General features: G+C 31.5%; 1 long non-coding RNA gene across 2 annotated transcripts; it reads right to left on the reverse strand.

The window, feature by feature from the left end:
* Window positions 1-12,405: 12,405 nt before the first annotated feature.
* Window positions 12,406-13,772, reverse strand: LOC130966768 (uncharacterized). 2 transcript variants are annotated; one of them, XR_009081300.1, is made up of 3 exons: window positions 13,705-13,772; window positions 13,336-13,475; window positions 12,406-12,708 (listed from the first exon to the last, which is right to left on the reverse strand). It is a non-coding gene; the product is annotated as an uncharacterized LOC130966768 (long non-coding RNA). The 2 variants fall into 2 exon arrangements; XR_009081301.1 differs by having other exon boundaries at window positions 13,336-13,451; window positions 13,705-13,754.
* Between the last annotated feature and the right edge of the window lie 2,988 nt (window positions 13,773-16,760).

Genomic DNA, 16,760 nt, shown 5'->3' on the forward strand with positions numbered 1-16,760 from the left:
ATTTAGAGTCATAATTAAATTTGATATAATTATAGCAAGTATCTAGAATTAATAATAACATGATACTACAATTTTAAATTGTATAATATAATAAAAAAAATGTATCAATTTATGTATGCTTCCTATTAGAACCGTCAAAATGGGCTAAACTCATCGGACCAACCCGTTTACCCATTTAAATGGGCAGACTTTGCCTCTAAAATTAAACCCGTTTAAATTTCGGGCTAGCCTGTGTGCTAAATGGGTGGCCCATTTATTTTTTTTATATTTTTTTCAAAAAAATTAGTACTTTTAGTTGATATTTCTCTCGATTCGACCTGAAAATCAGACCTATCAACTAAAAAAAATATTATTTTTAAAGATTTTTAACCTAAAAGTGGTATTTTTTGTCAAAATATTTTTCAAAAAATAAAATTAAATGATAAACGGGCTGGCCCGTTTAACCCATTGGACTGACCATAAACGGTCCGGGCTAGAAATTAAAATTCTGGCCTGCGAATAAAGTTGGCTTAAACGGGTTAGCCCATTTAACCCATTGGCTTAATGGGCTAGGCCTAAATGGACCGGACTAGCCCGTTTGACAGCCCTACTTCCTATATAGTAATGATATTATATATATTTATATATCTCCTCTTTTAGCTCTTTGCTAAAAATATTGGCATATAATTAATGTAGATAACATATATATTGAGTAAGTATCTCTATTGAATTAATCATAAAGGTTAATAAAATATAATGAAATAAATTTCATCTAATTGTAGTAAGTATCTCCGTTGAAGATATTTGCTAATTATTACCGTGTATAATTAGTGTATATATATATAGAGAGAGAATGTGTAATAGTGAATTGTTACAATTATTTAATTTATCATTTAGAAAATTCGTACTTCGGACATAAATTTTCTTCTGTTTATTATTTTTCATACCTAAGGGCTACTAATTACGATTCTATCAACACTGTTACCTATGGTATGGTAGATTATGTAATGAAAAAGTTTGAAAAATAAAGGCAAGAATTATAAGGTTATGGAAAGTCCCATACAAATTTGACAAGAACAAGACGACTTACGTAGAAATGGTTCTCATGGATGATAAGATAAGTTGATTATTTTCCATGATTCTTTCAAGTGATGCTAGGTCCAGCTTATAAATATTTTTTGTTTATATTTTAAATTTATTTGACAAGTAAACCCTCGCACGAATCAAAGAAAGTACGATTTTTATAGATTTATAAGTGTTAATAGTCTTTATATTTAATTTGTTTAATAGTGTGATAATATAGCTAATATATTTGTTGGTGGATTTAACTATTATTACTATATTATTTATGATCATATTCAGTATATATGTGTGATTTATTGAAGAAAGTACATTATTAAAATCGATTAATAACTATTTTAGAATTAATCCGATTAACACTGAATTAAAAAAAACAAACAATGCATAACATGTTACTTTTTTATTAATCAAATTATTATAATTTAAATTAATTTTAAAAAAATAATTTAAAATTATAATTTCAATCTTCTCACGTGCATGGCACGGGTGATTATACTTGTATATTATATTCTTGAAAATTGTCGGCGGACAAGCGCCTATGTTTGTTTAGTTATGCCTCCCCGTCCCTAACTTTTTTGAATGTTTTGTTACTTAAATTATTTTTTTATTATTAGTAGATGTAGACTTATTTATTGTAATTTTTTAATGAAAATATAAAAAATACATAGTATATAAGATATAATAACTCAATAAATATTTTTGAAAAGATTTCTTTTTAAATAAGAAGAACTTATTTTTCTCTCTCTTAATCCTTTTTGATTTATCAAATAATCAATATCACAATTTCAACGGCTTAAGACATGAGTTTTTTTCATAATGTGGTGAGCGTAAAGAACAACTAAGCTATGAATCAAATTGAAAAAGTTGTGAATTGAGATCTCAATCGTTTCCAATTTTACCATTTTCTTTCTTTTTCTATTTTTTTCGACATTTTCTTTTCTTTTTTCTTACCTCTTCCTTCAAACTCATCCAATAGACATTGATGAGAGGCTAGTTCGCAAGATTCTTTTTTGGTGAATATAGCTGTTCCGATCAACGAGTTGGAAGGAAGAAGATCTGAATCCTTATTACTCTGTGATTCATTAATTTTTCAAAATGACTGACATGGTAAATAGATTCTCGAAGCAATGCCAATCTCCTCCGTCAACTCACTAATCTTCAATCTCAAATTTTGAATAGCACCACGATTCCGATTCAATATAAATCAAACCCCTTATTTTCTTCATCATAGAGAAAATCTAAGTAGTAGAGATCATGGAGTTACAATGGCATGCTCTCATTGTAACAAGAAATGGCACACATAAGATGTGTGCTATAAGAATCATGAGTACTCTTCCCATTTCTATCCACGACAGTAACATAATACCACTGTCAAATTTGGATAAAAAATGCATTTCTTTTTGATTTCGAATAGTATTCTCTATAGGATTCTGAAATGTTTATGTAATGTAGTAAGAGGGGGATTTGAGATTCATCAACACTGAGTATTTGACTTTTGGAGAGTATTGTTCTGGATAAGTAACTCAGGTTTAGATGTATACATAGGGAAAGCTGTGTGCAATGAAAAATGCAAGCACGGCTTGATCCATTGAGTCATACTAAGTATATTTGAATTCTATTGATTATAGACTATCTTTATAACAATATAAGAAAAAAATGCGATATATAAATTCAATATTCTATAATTAATAATTATAAAAGATTGGATTATCAGGATAAATTTAACCATATATTTATATCCTTAAATTAATTGAATTTATATAAGATAAAGAATTCTCAATTTATATACAGAATGAATTCTAAAAAGTAATTATCAATTCGATATCTCTATCGAATTTCTATTTTATTCGAAATAATCAAAAGAATATCCCAATTACTAACTGAAAGAACGTGATCGTTCGCTGAGGAGCATGATGATATACTCAATGACAAACAATCCTAACTCAATTGTCTCCTCGAATATCAAGATCTGAGTTCACTTCAGAGTAAAGGTTTGCCTTGTTAGAGTTGATCAAAGACAAAAGTGTGCAGCAACAACCTCATAATGCAAATCAAATTTTAACTAATTTCATTCAGAACCTCAACTCCAGGTAAAACCATTGCATTACATTTTAATGCGAGAATTATGAACATTATCACTCAAAAATCTGTACTATGGGTCATTGACTACAGTGTAACAGATCATGTGACTTTTGACTTAAAAGCTTTTGCAAGCTTTCAAAATATTGCTCCAATCAATGTGATATTGCCAAATGGGATCAAAACTGTTAGCACCATCATTGGCATAATCACATTCTCTAAAAACTTTTTTCTCAAAAATATTTTGTACATTCCTTCTTTTGATTTTAAACTTCTTTTGTAAGATACAAGATCGATCCACATAAAAAATGATTGGCATTGCTGAGTGTATAAAAGGGTTATATACAATGAGTAAAGAACCATAATTCTCTCACTTTTTCCCTCTTCCAACAAAGCAAGCTTCATTGGTGGCAACTACGACTACTACTCATCCCACAACACCTTCACACACTGAGCACAACAATATTTGACATCTTAGATTAGGACACATACCCATGCATAAATTGATTTTACTGAAGAAATATTATCTTTTTATAGATTGTGTTGCTTCAAAACTTCCTTGTGACTCATGTCATTTTGCAAAACAAAAAAAATTATCTTTTAATCTTAGTACAATTAAAATAAAAGATTGTTTTGACTTAATTCAATGGATATCTGGTTCCATTTACGTTCCCTCCACTGAAGGACATAGGTGTTTTTTATACTGTGGTGGATGACAATAGCAAATTCACTTGAATATTTTTTTATGAAAACTAAATCTGAGGCATCACAATTGGTTATTAATTTTGTGAATTTTTGCAGAGTACAATTTGAAAAACAAGTTAAGTGTATAAGGACTGACAATGAGATAAAATTCACTCTAAAGTTCTTTTTTGCATCAACTAGCACTTTACACCAAACTTTCTGTGTAGAAACACCAGAGCAAAATGGAATTGTAGAGCAAAAACACTAGCACATTTTAGGTGTTGCTAGAGCACTGTTATTCCAATTAGGAATTTCACATTGTTTTTGGCAATACGCAGTTGTTCATGCTATTCACCTAATTAATAGGTTGTCTGGCACTAAACTGGATAATGCTTGTCCTTATAAGCTTTTGTATGGTAACTTACCTAACCTTTCATATTTAAGAATATTTGGTTCTCTTGCATATGCATCCACATTAACAAATTCAAGAACAAAATTAGACCTAAGAGTCAGGAAAATAGTTTTTCTCAATTTTAAATTAAGAACAAAATATTTTCAACTTATTAATTTAAAATCAAAAGAAATTTTTATATCTAGAAATGTAACTTTTTGTGAAACTCATTTTTCATTTTCGCATTCCACTAGCACTGACATTCCTGCAGTACCCATTCGTACTCCACAATGCATTGATCTTTTTCAATGTTATACACCATCCACACATCATTTGCAATCACCTACACATACCACACTCATAGATTCAAATGAACATTTCTCAAGTTCAATGCACTTAGGGGTGGCAGGAGTACCCGAATTTGCGGGTACCCAACCCGCCCCTACCCGCGGGGTGGGTTTAAATCCGACCCGAAGCGGGGCGGGTCCTGAACGGGGTGGGGTGTTGATCGGAGCGGGACAGGGTCGGGTTCATGGTAAACCCGCCCCGGAGTGTACATGTACTCCCTCATATATATATATATCTCTCTTAGCAATTAGGGTTGCCTCCCTCATACCCTCATACCCCTACCCACATACCCAAATCTTAGAAACACACATAGCACTCACTTACCCAGATCCCAGAAACCCACACAGCAGCAACCTTGCTCACCGCCTCCGTAGCTCACCGCCGTCGTCGTGCAGTCGCTCACTCGCCGCTCTCCCTCACCGTACTCACTTCGCTCGCACTTCTCTCGTTGCCGTCACTCTCCTCGCCGTTCGCCTCTTCGATTTGCAGTCTCCGGTCCTTCCTTCCTCTGTCGTCATCTCACTGGTAAGCAGCAAGCACTCCTCCTTTACTCACTACTTACAGCTTACTGGCTTGCTCTTTGCTTCTTGCCTTCTCCAGATTTGTTTTTTGTGAGTAGATTTTATAGTTAATTTTTTTATGTTAGAACAGTTAAACTTGCCTTTTCATTAATATTATGTAAATTTTTGACGGAAGACTTCTTTGAGTACAATAATTATTGATCTTGAAAAATCCCTAAATGACGATATAAAGAATGATGTCCTCAACCCTCAGGAACTTGTTGGCCCTGCCAAGGTCCTCTCCTTTTTAAAGAAATTAACATTTGCTAATCTGAGTTGATTTATGTACTTCTTTAAAGCATGAGTTTTGCAATTTGTTTGAGTAATAATTGTAAGTTTTCTTACTTACTAGCTAATAAGAATCGGCCTAATTTATGTGTGTTGGCCTTATGTATCTTTATTTTTTTAAATCAAAGTATGTTTGGAAACTGAAATTATCTATTACTTCTCATTTTTTATGTTAAATATATATCATATGGCTTTTCTGTTTAAGCATTGTTTATGGTTTTCCTGATTAATATTTTCTAGCAATCAAGATACTTGTGGTAGTTATAAAATTGAAGGCTGATTATCCATAATGCCATGTATTCTTTTGGAGCTGATTCAGAGTCAGTCAATCTTGTGATTTGTGCTTGATTAATTATAATTGATTTCAATCTAACACCATCAAGTCATCATGCTTGCTATGTATACACATGAAACTTATTTAGGTAATGAGTGATTCACTTGCTGATGTTACAGCTTACATTTAGCATTGTTGTATCAAATTTGCTTATTAAATTATTAACCCATTGACTGTAAATTTGTTACTCTTATTTTATACAATGAATTTTATTAGAATTAACATTGAATAAACTTCAATTTTTTTTAAAAGTTAGTTCTTGTCAAGCTGGTTTAAGTATTTAGAGAAGAGACTACAGTGTGATATATGATGCATTGTTGCTAATTTGTTTTTGGCTTTACTTTTAAAAAGATTGACTAGGAACTTGGAACTTGGAACCAGGCTTGTAGAGTTTGCACTTGGTCTTTTGATATAATTGAGAAATTTTTGCTAGGATAACACTTGATTAGTTGTGGTTAACAGGTAAAGAGGGGTGAGATTGGTTAATAGAACTCAATTTTTATATATTCTTATTTCTTAGCATAAGGCATTACTAAGATTGGTTTTTTATTTATTATTTTACAAAGTAAGAGTTAGAGTAACTATTTCTGCATAGTTATATAGTAATTTTTCATTGCATCATCATTAGAGTTATTTTATTTGTTGACCATGGAAACTATACTTATGCAAATTGTTCAATTCTAAAATAAGTGTTAGCTGCTTCTATTTTTGTTTATCTTTGCTTTGGAATTTTAATTTGGTGTTGCTTTCTTCTTAATGGTATTGCTGTTACTTCTGAAAAATTATTTCACCTTTTTTTCAAAAATGGTGCCAAGTTATTTGATAAAACTTTGTGTTTACTGATCATAATGCTTAACTTAACTAGTTTTTATGCTGTGTTTTCAATGTAGGTTTGTTAAATGGTGGAAGAACAAGAATAATGATTGAAAACTCTTTTGATACAATTTTTTTATTATGCTGTTAAATTTGTAGTGATTAAACATTAATCTTTTTTTAATTTCAAGTTATTTGACATTGTATAAATCTTATGTTTGTATTTTAATTTAGTTATGAATTTTAAATTTTTATAGGGGCGGGTAGGAGCGGGGCGGGTACCCGTGGGGGCGGGTTAGGGTAGGGCAACCTACTACCCGCGGGTAGGGGTGGGGCAGGTAGTAGTGGAGTGCAAGGACGGCAGGGCGGGGTCGGGTAGGGCAAAATCCGCCCCTACCCGCCCCACTGCCACCCCTAAATGTACTCACCAATTTTCTCATACACCATTGCACTCATTACTACACCACACACTAACAATGTACCTGCATCACAAAACTACGACATCACATATGAATGCATCACTAGAAAATCTGAAAGAGTCAAGAAATTGCATGCTTATTTGAAGGACTACCATTATATGATAACCCACGTAGCTCACTCTAGCAACTTTGCCAATTCTAACTCTTTATATCCTATCTCACAACACTTATCATATGATAAACTACCCCAAAATATAAGTCCTTTTCTCTAGCCATCACCTCAAAACCAGAACTTAGCACTTATGAGGAAGCGGCTGCACATGAATATTGGAGAAAGGTAATACAAGCTGAATTGATAGCTCTACATCAGAACAAAACTTGGTGTCTCACTGAACTTCCAAAAGGCAAGAAGGTTGTGGGTTGCAAATAGGGTTTTTGGGTAAAATTCAATCCCGATGGCACCATAGAAAGGCACAAAGCGAGGCTAGTTACAAAAGCATTCACTCAAGTGCAAGGAGTGGATTATGGTGATACTTTTAGTCCAATTGTCAAAATAAATACCCTACGAATAATGTTAGCATTAGCAACTGCAAAGAAATAGCATTTGAAACAGCTGGACGTCAATACTGCCTTCCTTCACGGAGATTTGGACAAGGAAGTTTATATGAAGATCCCACCCGATTTGGCTATGTCACAACCAGGTTTGGTTTGTAAATTGTAAAAGTCTCTATGTGGGTTTAAGCAAGCAAGCAAACAATGGAACATTAAACTCACTCAAACTCTTGTTGATGCTGGTTATAAACAGTTTTTTTTTATGATCATTCTCTCTTCGTCAAGAAATAATCTAAAAGTTTCACTGCCATTCTAGTATATGTTGATAACGTGGTTTTAACCGGAAATGACATTCGCGAAATCAATTCTATCTAACAAATTTTGGATGACAAAATCAAAATAAAAGATCTTGGTGATCTCAAGTACTTCTTGGGAATAGAAATAACACACTCTAACTCTGGAATTCACATTTATCAGCGGAAGTACACCATGGACCTTCTCAAGGATTTTGGTTATCTAGATTGCAAGCCTCTCTCCGCCCCTGTTTGATTATAGTTAGAAACTCTCGAAGGAATCATGTATCATTTTAACGGATAACACTACTTAAAAACAACTCATCAACTCCTTTACCTCACAAACACTAGACCCGATATCTCTTATATTGTGGGACGTTTGAGTAAGTTTTTAGACTATGCAATCACTTCTTACCTACAGACTGCTTTTTGCATACTCCGATATTTAAAAGGCAGACCTGTAACTGGTCTATTCTTCTCCTCTACTTCTAATCTGCATCTCACCGGATTTGTCGATGCTGACTAGGCTACCTGTGCTGATACTCGTCGTTCCGTTTCCGGTTATTGCTTTATGCTTGGGACTCTCTCGTTAGCTGGAAGAGCAAGAAGCAAATCACCGTTGCTAAGTCCTCTCTAGAAGCTGAATATAGGTCTCTTGATGTTGTCACTTGTGAAGCTAGTTGGTTATCTTTCTTAATGGATTTTATTGGTTTGCCGCTTCAAAAGGCTATCACTCTATTTTGTGACAACCAATCAGCCATTCACATTGCTAATAATCTCATCTTTCATGAAAGAACCAAACATATTGAAGTGGACTGCCACATTATTTGTGAAAAGCATTTGTCTGGTCTCATTCATCTTATGACAATTCGTTCCAAAGACCAATTTGTTGATTTTCTTACTAAGACTCTGCCAACGGGTCCTTTTCTTACTAATATTTTTAAGTTAGAATTATTAGATTTATACAATTATAGCTTGCGAAAGGGTGTTACCTAGATTATTTTTTATCAATAGTAGATGTATGATTACTTGTTGTAATTTTTTTTAGTGGGAGTATATAAGAAGTACATAGTATATAGTATATAAGGTGTAATAATTCAACAAATATTTTTGAAAGAATTTTTTTTTTTTTAAATGAGAAGAACTTATTTTTCTCCCTCTTTTAATCTTTTTAGTTTATCAAATCATCAAAATCACAATTTCAACAAATTAAAACATGAGATTTTCTTCCAATTTTGTTCAATTTTTTGAAGTTTGAACATCCGTGTAGAAGAAGTACATCAAATCTTAACTTTGAACTTACATATAAAATGTTGCAATTCAGGCTTTGTTCTCAAGAAAACACATAATAATAACTTAATAAGCATTCCGCTGTGAAGCTTCCTTTGATAAATAGAACTATAAATACTCATTAAACTTGAGATGATACTTTAACCTTAAATGTAGTTTACAGAACATGACATACGTCTAATATATATGGCAACTATTTCAATAAAAATGTTAAAAATATTTTTTTATAATAATTTTTATTTAAAAAGTGTGATTTATTTATTTAATCATACCTTAAATAAAAATAATATTTTTATAACATATAAAAATTAAATTCTATAATCTATTATCCAGTGATCAAATAAAAAATTTTTATATAAAAACAATTATAAAATCTTTTTTGAATTATTCACCAATATATATTTGGGGAACACTCATATAAAAATATCCAAAACAACCTTTTTTAAAGTTACTAATGTGTTGATTAGTAGTTTTTTAATAACGGATTAATAATTTATTTTCCAAACCCAATTCAATCCGTTCAATTTAAATAAACCGGTTCGGGTCATGGTTTTTTTTTTAATATATAAAACTAGATCGTTTAGCTATTTTAACATTTCCCTTCTCCTCCCTCAACGTCACTCAAGCTGCTCTCTTTTAAGATCGTCACAGCTAAATTATATTATTCATACATGATTATATCTCAATTTCAGTAGTTATGTGATGATATTATTTGTACATGATTATATTTCAATTTAAATTATATTGTTCGTACATGATTACATTATTTGTACAAGTCTACCATTATAATACACATAAGGATGCAACTCAACTCCCATTTCCAGGTAGAAAGGGAAAAAAACAAAAAGGAAAAATATCAAGTCCAAGATCACAGCACAAAGAACAACACACAGTTCAATTATACTACTTGACGTCGGAACGTCGTTTGCCCCACCAATTTTGATGAGGTTAACAATTTTATTATGATGAAAATAGCCAAAAATTTATTTTAATTGGCTAAGTCAAAAATGCACCTCTTATTCTCAAAGAGCCTAAAGGAAAATAAGTACACAGCTTATTTAAATATATAACTCAATCAATTCAACTCATAGATAAAAAGGGATACATACACATATTATACTAGTAGGAGAGGAAAAATTTTTATGACTCGAATGAATGTGAGACTAACTCATAACACAATATAATAATATATGTTAAATTAGACTACTTTAATTAACGACACAAACATAAAGATACATGCTCCTACATCATTCTCCCTGAATCGGAAAGGGTTCGTGCATTATCTGAGTTGAAAAAGGCTCTTCTTGTATTGGTGAAAGATTTCATTGGTGAGTGCATTTGGTCTTGAAAGATGTGAAAAGGCATAGCTCAGCTAGATTCTTTTAACCATCTACATGTTGTACGAAGCTAATATGATCTTTTTGCCATCTTTGATAAAGGAGTATGTATTTTTGAAACCATCATGAATAACTCGACGATCATAATGTCAAGAACGTCCTAACAGTAAGTGACACACGTCCATCGGAATGATGTCACACCACACTTTATCTTTGTATTTACTTCCCATAGAAAATTGGACTAAACATCGCTTTGTGACTTTAACTTCATTTTCCTTTTTTAACCAATGCAACTTGTAAGGACGAAGATGTAACTCAGTTGGAAGCTTTAGTTTGTCTATCATATAATTTGAGACAATATTTTCACAACTTTCGCTATCTATGATGACCATGCAAACCTTTTCTTTAACTGTGCATTTTGTGAGAAAGATGTTGTGGCATCGCCAACTCTCGTCTTCTATTACCCTTGCAGTATTAAAGCTTCGACAAACTACTAAAACTTCTCCACAATCGGCTGGAACTTCTTCAATAGCATAGTCAACCTCACCTTCCTCCTCTTATTCATGAATTGGTTCTTCATTAACCTCTTTCTCGACAAGAGTGATAACCCTTCTGTTTGGACAATCAGTAGCAATATGCCCAAAAACCTTGACATGTGAAGCATTTCTTATCTGATAATCCACGCTCCTTGTTGCTTTTAAAAGATCCTGTCTTCATTTTTTGTTGAACATCAAGGATGACTTCTTTGTCCTTCGGCGACCGAGTGTTATTCCTTTGTATTCTTTGTTTTTCAATCTTTAGTGACAGTCTAATGACATCATCCAAAGTCCAATATGTTGTAGCTGGACGACATCAGAAATTTCTGTGTTCAGTCCTCCAAGATAACGAGTAATTGTTTGTTCTTCAGGCTCTTGAATGTCACACTTCATAAGCAACTTTTCGAAGTCCATTGTATATTCTTCTACAGATAATGACTTTTGCCTCAAATTATGAAATTTGATGAAGATGTTTTGCCTGTAATGTTCAGGAAGGAACTTGTGCTTGAGCTCACGACGCATTTTATCTCATGTCTTGATCTTTCTTCTTCCTTCTCTTTCTCACCGACTCTTAAGATTCTCCCACCAAACTGACGCATGCTTCTTCAACTTGATTGCTATAAGCTTCACGCGCTTGTTGTCTGGAATGTCTTTTAACTCGAACACTCTTTTTACTGTGCAAAGCCAGTCGATGAAATCATCTAGTTGGAGTCTCCCTTCAAAAATTAGGAATACCAATTTTGATTCCTAAGTCTTTAGTTTTGTGAGTCATGTTGTGTCGTGCTTTTCGTGTAGACAAACCTTCAGACGAAGAAGAATAATGAAATTGATTTGAGTTATCTTCTTCACTTGAAGAATTGTCATCACCCTGCTTGCCATGATTATTTTGAGCAGCTTCATATTTTGTAAGTTGCTCTTGCAACTCTTTAACTTGACCACGTAACTCCTCCGTTTCAATCTCTTGAGTATTTCTACGCTTTAGAGCCATCTTTTACTACTATGCAATGAGGTTGATGCTTGGGTGTCGATGTTATGATGATGATGATGATGCACAATGATGATGGAAATGCACCAATCCTGATTATGGGAATGAATGATAATCACCAACAGAAAAGGCACCAAAAGAAGAGAAAAGAAAAGAATCCGTACTAACGACGATTCGTACCAACAGCAAATAAAATTTTATTGGAGCAAGTTGAGGACCAACCTTACAATCCCACTATGGTGGAAGTAGCCTAAAAAACCTAAAAGAAAATAAACACACAACTTACTTAAATATGTAACTCAACCAATTCAACTCATAAATAAAAAGGAGTACATACGCATATTTATACTAGTAGGAGAGGGAGAACCTTCATAACTCGGACGATGTGGGACTAACTCATAATACAATATAATAATATAAGTTAAAATAGACTACTTTAATTAACGACACAAACATAAAAATACATGCTCCTACATCATTCTTCCTGAATTGAAAAGAACTCCTGCATTACTACTACTTAAAGCCTCTTCCTGAACGTCCTCATCTTCATAGTCTTCATTTTCTTTGTCATCAGCAGTGGCATCTTGGTATTGTTGGTACTCAACTACAATATCATTCATATTGCTCTCAACTTCAGTAAACTCTATCTCATCCATACCTTCAACATTGTAGCAATGGAAGAAAGCCTTAGGGGATGATAAAACAGAGTACACTCGTCGGCTTCACAACAGTGTTGAGACCTTAGGTGTTGGGAAAATAGAGAAAGTTAGCATAATTCGATAAGGATACTCTTCCTTAATCACAAAAATACCTAAAAAAATTAACATGAAAATAAGATGCAATATAACTGGTTATTCTTGGAGGAAAAAAAACTTCCAAAACAACATTTCTATGTCATTTACACATAATAGCATATCAAAATTGAAGCTTAAATATATCCATAAAGATTGAAAACAAGACATTAAAACAGTTCTTCAAAGATATTTTAAAATCAATTTTGCAATTTTAGTAATACAAAATATCCACCATTTTAACAATCAAATTGGTGCACAAATATACACTAGATGATTAGATTTATGTTAAAAATGTCTAAAAAAAAGATGTTCTAAAGTAAAGAGATCGGTAAAGTGATGAAGTGAGGGAGTCAATCACTATTGAATTTATAACTTCCATCATTTGTAATCACTTTACTAATCTCAACAGCTTGATCCAAAATTTCTACAGATCAACTAAATATCCAAAATTTCATGTAGTATCGTGATATATAGAATATATGATTTAAGTGTTAACTTTAGAATTTAAACTAAAAACAGAAAATATTGGAGATGTAAAAATATGTGAAAAATCAGATCAAAGTGATCACATACCAAAATTAGGATTTGGCACGAATCTCATTGGTGGCCCAAAGCTTCATGCAGTAGAGCTTAGGATGCTCGTCTTTCTCTATGGGAAGAGCCCTACCTACCACTTGGTATTGGTGAAGCTACAACCCATAATTTATAAAAACCTTTAAAATTCAGCATGATAACAACAAATTATGATCAAAGAAACAGAATCATATAAACAGAGATTAAAAAATCAGAATCATTACAACAAACGTACAAATAGAACGTCAAGAATTAGAATCATAAAAACAGAAATTCAGAACAGAATTAAAAAAATAAAAACCTTAACAAACATAACAAAAAAATAAACAGAACAAAAATCAAACTGAAATCAATGAATCATATTCATACTTGAGATTGAGGTTTTATTGGAAGTTAAAAGATGCAACGATGAAGGGGAGAGACGGTTTGAGACCAAGTGAATTGAATTTTTTTTTTTAAGATAACCATTAATAGATTCAGACAAGAAAAAATCGTTTATAACAAAAAAAATATTAAAAATAAACCATATTTGAGTTTAATCCATGCCCTATGTGAAGTATTAATGGGTGGAGATATTAGGTCTTTATGTAAAGACGTTTCTCACATCTTATAATGGCTCCCTATATATTTAGGTAGTTATCTGGTGGCCAAGTTACAATGACTAAGAATGGCCAAAATTTGATTGTTCTATAAATAGATGACATATGGAAAGGAGTATGCAGGTTTATAGTGGAATTGATTATTATAAATGCTAGTAATTATTGCAAGACAAAAAAAATGTCATGACCAAAATTCTATGTACATTATATGAGCTTCTTATGTAAAATAAAAAAGTCCTATTAATCATTTTTGAGTGAATAATACCCAAAACTAAAAATCTATTATAATGATGAGTCAACAAAATTTTTTAAATTATTAATAAATAACGGTAATTTGAGAAAAAAAAAAGAACAAAATCATGAGACATTTATATAAATTCTTGCTATTAATGTATTTGTAGCATAGATTATATGAGAGAATAAATTTATAAAGTGTTTAAATTTTATAACAAAATATTATTTTAATAAAAATAACTATTAAACATTACTATTATTATTATTATTATTATTATTATTATTATTATTATTATTATTATTATTATTAAAAGAGAAATTATTGGGATTAACAACTTTTAGTATTTTTGGTCATTTTTTGAGCAACATAAATATTAAATTATAGTGACTCTGACGATCAAATAAGTAATGATGTTGAGACTTCTATGTTGCAGATGCCGAATATAAAAAATAAAGTGCATGATATATATAAAATAAAGTATATATTATAATTTTTTGCTTTGAATATACCAAAATTTTCTAATATTTAATTTAATTATATTTTATTTTTAACTTTAAGGTAAATTTTAATTTGACTTTCAATAATATCTATTTTTATAGTATATAATTATTCGATTATTTTTTTAATTGCATCTAAATAAATTACACTTAATCTTGTTACTCTAATTCTAAATATATATTTTTTAAAATTTTATTCTTAATCACATTACTTTCTTTTTAAGTACATTTAAAGTCGAATAAGAATAAAATTACAAAAAATTCAATAATTATCTATAGTAAAATAATTAACATTATTTAAGGATAAAAAATATAAATATTGAGATGACAGAATTATTATGCTTCCATTTTTAATATAATCTGGTATTATTGATTTTCAACTAGTTTATTTAAATAAATTATCTTAGGTATGACATTATGAATTTAAGATTTACAAATAACAGCTTTAGTGAATTCAAAGAGTGAAAAGATAAATATTATTAATAGAACTTATTATAAAGATTTTTATTAAAAGTAATGCTACATGGCCAATAAGTATTATCATTTTTGTCCCGTACTTAATCAGTAATAATTTATACTCATATTACATAGCTTTTACACACAATAAGCATCTAATTTACACCTATGTTTATTATTTTCACTCAAATTTTTCAAAATTTATACACATGAATTAATAAAATTTATCTGTTAAATATAATTTAATATTTATGTTGTTCAAAAAATGACCAAAAATACTAAAAGTTGTTAATCTTAATAATTTTTCTTTTAATAATAATAATAATAATAATAATAATGTTTAATAGTTATTTTTATTAAAATAATATTTTGTTATAAAATTTAAACACTTTATAAATTTATTTTCTCATATAATCTATGCTACAAATACATTAATAGCAAGAATTTATATAAATGTCCCATAATTTTGTTCTTTTTTTTCCCTCAAATTACCGTTATTTATTAATAATTCAAGAAATTTTGTTGATCCATCATTATAATGGATTTTTAATTTTAGGTATTATTCACTCAAAAATGATTAATATGGCTTTTTTGTTTTACATAAGAAGCCCATATAATATACACAGAATTTTGGTTATGACATTTTCTTTTTTGTCCTACAATAATTACTAGCATTTATAATAATCAATCCCACTAAAAATCTGCATACTCTTTTTTATATGTTATCTATTAGCCATTCTTAGTAAGGGGGATGCTTCCACAAAGTTAGAAAAAACGTCTTTTTATAAAGACGCCTACGTGTCGTCATATAATTGGACGTTTTTAGTAAACCGATTTTTTATAAATTTTTTAATTAACTAAAATAAAACCAATTTCAATATTTTAAAATCCGGTCAGATCGACCGGTCTAACCGATTCAATCAAAAACCGACTTAAAAAATGGTTGGATCCACTTTCCAAACCCACCCCTTCTCCCTTACACCCACCCATTTCCCCTAGCACCCACCCCACCCCCCAATACGTGAATCATATATCACTATCACCTGAAGTCTGAACCCATAGCACCTTCCCAACTCACCCTACCAAAACCCTAAGTTCTCCCTGCAACGGGTCTGCCGCGGTGCCGCCGCCGTCCGTGCTGTCGGCGCCTCTGCTTCCTTTATCGTAGTTCGGCGTCCTCCTTCCCCCTGTCGCTGTCCTCTCTGATTCTCTCGAACTTGGAGCAGCTCGCCGCTGTGTCACCACTCGCTGTCGCCTCGCCGGGCGCCGTCCATGTCGCCGTCGAAGGTTAGCGGCACTGCCTTCACTTCTTCGGTTCTTCTCTTCCTTTTATGTCCTGTTGTTGATTTTTGAATGTGGCCTTGTTGATTTTTGAATGTGAAACTGTGACTGGGTTAATGGAAAATCAAGTAATTGATTTTGTGCTGTTGCTCTTTTTTTAATTCCTGAAGCTTTTGTTGAAATTTTCTTGCTGCTGCTAAAAATAGAAATCAAATCATTACTGAAATTTCTGTTTAGCTTTATTGATTTAAGGTTTAGTGTGATTAGGGATTACTTGTTACTGATTTGTGACGATTGTTGCTGAATGCTAAAAATGGAAATCAAATCAAGTGTTGTTTGCCTGAATCTCTTGGTCTC

This window comes from Arachis stenosperma, chromosome 3, assembly GCF_014773155.1.
Source record: "Arachis stenosperma cultivar V10309 chromosome 3, arast.V10309.gnm1.PFL2, whole genome shotgun sequence".
In the NCBI taxonomy this organism is placed as follows: Eukaryota; Viridiplantae; Streptophyta; class Magnoliopsida; order Fabales; family Fabaceae; genus Arachis; species Arachis stenosperma.